The sequence below is a fragment of the Populus euphratica genome, unplaced genomic scaffold, assembly GCF_000495115.2.
Source record: "Populus euphratica unplaced genomic scaffold, PopEup_1.0 scaffold44.1, whole genome shotgun sequence".
NCBI classification, from domain to species: domain Eukaryota; kingdom Viridiplantae; phylum Streptophyta; class Magnoliopsida; order Malpighiales; family Salicaceae; genus Populus; species Populus euphratica.
The window spans coordinates 1,410,874-1,414,340 of NW_011499865.1; the positions used below are offsets into that span (position 1 = coordinate 1,410,874).

General features: G+C 35.5%; 1 pseudogene; it reads left to right on the forward strand.

Annotated features, from left to right (window-relative positions):
• Nucleotides 1-1,192, forward strand: part of LOC105126053 (ABC transporter G family member 23-like) — a 13,018-nt pseudogene extending 11,826 nt beyond the window's left edge.
• Nucleotides 1,193-3,467: the final 2,275 nt, after the last annotated feature.

A 3,467-nucleotide genomic window follows, 5' to 3' on the forward strand; every position in this document is an offset into this window, starting at 1 on the left:
CGGGTCAACCCGCAGGGCCAGGTCGGGTTTTAAAACTATGTTTACAACAATAGAGGAGGAGGAATCATCCTCTCTTTGAGCAACTCTCAACCTCACTCTATTTCTCTCCTTTTGTGCTGCAATGGCAGCCCACTCTCTTCTACATTTCTCACTTCTTTGGCTCTACTTCCTCTCTCTCATTTTGCTCTCTAACATATGCCTCTATTTATAAGCATTCATGGAGACTTTTCTTCAACAAAGGTGGTTGCCAACTGTAGTTCTTCTTCAATAATAGTGGTTGCCAACCTTTGACATCTTAAATGGGTGCACATAGTTGGTACAACTTCGGCTGTAATAGTCAATGGTTGTTGCACATTAATGGCCACCCAACAAGGTATTGATAGCAAATATTCAGGCTTCTGTTCCTTCTTCAATTTGTCTGAAATCATGTTTCTCTGATCAAGATCTAGGAAGGTCATTTATAGAACAAAGCAGTTATTCTTGGCAAGAACTACGCAAGCCATGTTTGGAGGCTTTGGGTTAGGCAGGGTTTAAGAACCATATTCCTACACAATTTGGCCCCAGGAAGAAATTGTCCACACCCAACAAGGTATCGATAGCAAATATTCAGGCTTCTGTTCCTTCTTCAATTTGTCTGAAATCATGTTTCTCTGATCAAGATCTAGGAAGGTCATTTATAGAACAAAGCAGTTATTCTTGGCAAGAACTACGCAAGCCATGTTTAGAGGCTTTGGGTTAGGCAGTGTTTATGTCAAGGTGGGGAAGGATGAAGGGGGAGTTGCTGAGCCATTAGGCGTCTTTGCATTTAGTCTTAGTTTTCTCCTTTCTTCGACAGTGGAAGCTCTTCCCATATACCTTCAGGAGCGGCGTGTTCTGATGAAAGAATCTTCAAGAGGAGCCTATAATATATCCCCCTACATGATTGCCAATAGCATTGTCTTTCTGACTTTCTTGTTTGCAGTGGCTATTCTTTTCGCCGTCCGTGTACTGGATTGTGGGACTTAATCCATCCATTGCTGCCTTCGCATTCTTCGCATATGTGGTGTGGCTTATTGTCCTGATGGCTAGTTTTCTAGTGCGTTTCCCAGGTGCAGTCCCTCCTGACTTTACTTCAGGAAATTCACTCGTCTGCACAGTTCTTGGAGCATTCTTTCTCTTATCTGGATACTTCATTCCAAACAATTGCTGTTAATGTATATTATCTTAAAATTTCCTTGAATCTGAAAGCGACGGCAGCTAGTCAGCTTAACCTGCCTGTCCGTGGAAAGAAGGTTAGTTGGTTGAGGGGGACGCCCAGAGTCGAAGTCGTGTAACCGTTTAACTGAGCACATAAGGTATAGGATAATTAGAAAGGCTTGTATGGCTGAGTTGAGGAGGGCTCAGCGTTGTTGCATATTCTAATTAGAGCCCTTCTTTTCTTCCCGCTTCCCCTCCGTACTGTATATAGGAAACACCGCCTTAGAAGGTATTTGATCTGTATTTCTATTTCCAATACTCCTGTGTTAAGGAGCTTCCCTGAAAGCTATGGTATGCCTTTTTACTTCTCCCTTTCCCTATCCGCTGGCTGTGTCGAGTGTATCGCCCATGTACGTCTAAAGTAGGAGCATCTAAAACCATGATATCCGTAATTACATGCAGCTCCCCTTTTCTGAAGTTTGAAGAAAGGGGCGTCCAGTACATCTTGTAAAAGAAAAGATAATGCATCGGTTAAAACCAGGTTAATCAATCTTAATGAGGGTAGGAAGACAATCCATTTATTCAATAGCTTTTTTTTATTGCTTTGCAAGGAATGAAACTCGATTCTTTAATTTTCCGGCTGTAAGTTCTGTAAAAACATTCGAGTGTATGTAAGGGTTTTCAATTCTTATAATAGAAATGTTGAGTTTTTAATTCATACTATTAAGTTCTTCTTATACTTTTATCGGTAATTCTCTCTTTGAATAAATTAGAATTATTATCCCAATTTGAGTACCTTAGTCAAACACAAGGGAAAAATAATTTATACTGATATTAAACAAGATTATTTTTTTGGGAAATGCTCCAAGAATTGTAAGCATTCGATTAATTATATATCAATTTTCCAATAAAAATACCTAAATAAATAAAAAAAAAAAAAAAAAAAACTCAGGTTCAATAAGGATTTCTTTAGTCTAAATCATTGCATAGAAATATAAGTTTTTGATTGATCTAAAATTCATTAATTTATTTTTTATTAATAATTTTGTTTGTCACTCTTTGAATTGAATAAAATCGACTAAAATAAAAATTGCTTTATAGAACCCAATTTTTTTTTACAATTCCATAAAATCAAGTGTATTATAAGGTCGTGGTTCGGTCCGTATATGTTTGGTAAAAAAAATCTTCTCCTCTAAGAATAAAAAAAAAAAAATGTTTAAGTGAAACATGAACAAATAAAAAAAAAATGTTTAAGTGAAACATGAACGTGACTAAATTTGTTCTAATTACTTTCTGGGACAAAATGGATGAAGGTGGGAGCTTCTAATCTGATAAAAAAGGTTCAATGACTTCGAAAGAATTGAACAAGGAGTTGTATGATCGTGTTGTAATTTCATCTTTTGAATCTCGGTTAATTAAATCCCATCTCCTGCTCTAGAGATTATTTCGAGGCATTCTGTATATGAGCCTCTTCAAACTGGACTTACTGTTATCGACTCAACAATACCTATAAGACGTGGTTAGCAATAATTAATTATTTGAGATAAGCAGACCAGTAAAACAATAGTAGCCACAGATACGATTCTCAATCAACAAGGGCAAAATATAATATGTGTTTATATAGTTATCTGTCAAAAAGCATCTTCTATGGCTCATGTAGTAACTGCTTTACAAGAAAGAGGAGCAATGGAGTAAACTATTCTGGTAGCCCAAACGGCAAATTCTCCAGGTACACGACAATATCTCGCTCTTTATACAGGAGCAGTTCTGGCTGAATATTTTAGTATTAGGGTAGCCAGTTTGCCCATCTCGTTAAGATTAACAAGACTTATTCCATCATAGCTTCTTCTTCACAAGGAAAAAAAAACAAAGCAGAGCTTATAAATCTATAAAATATTATTTGTAAAATGGCCTTGTTGAGTCCTATATCACTTAAAGAGCAAATTCCTATAATTATAAAACTCATATGAGATTCCAAAATGTATAGCCGAACTAATAAAAGGAAGACCTCCTAGGTATAAGAGATATAAGGCTAAAAAGAAAGCTAAAAAAAAAATCTTTCATATATAATCTTGAATGTTATCCGTTTCGGAATATAGATAAAATAATACAATGCAAGCAGAACTTTCTAGATTTATAAAGATATAAAAGAGCATACCCCTTTACGATACACTTTTGATTTGTGTTAACTTTTGTTACATGCTTGATTGGCAAAAAAAATTATTTTTTTCTATATTTTTAAATAGTTTTGATGTGTTTATGATAAAAATATTTTTTAAAAAAATAAAAAA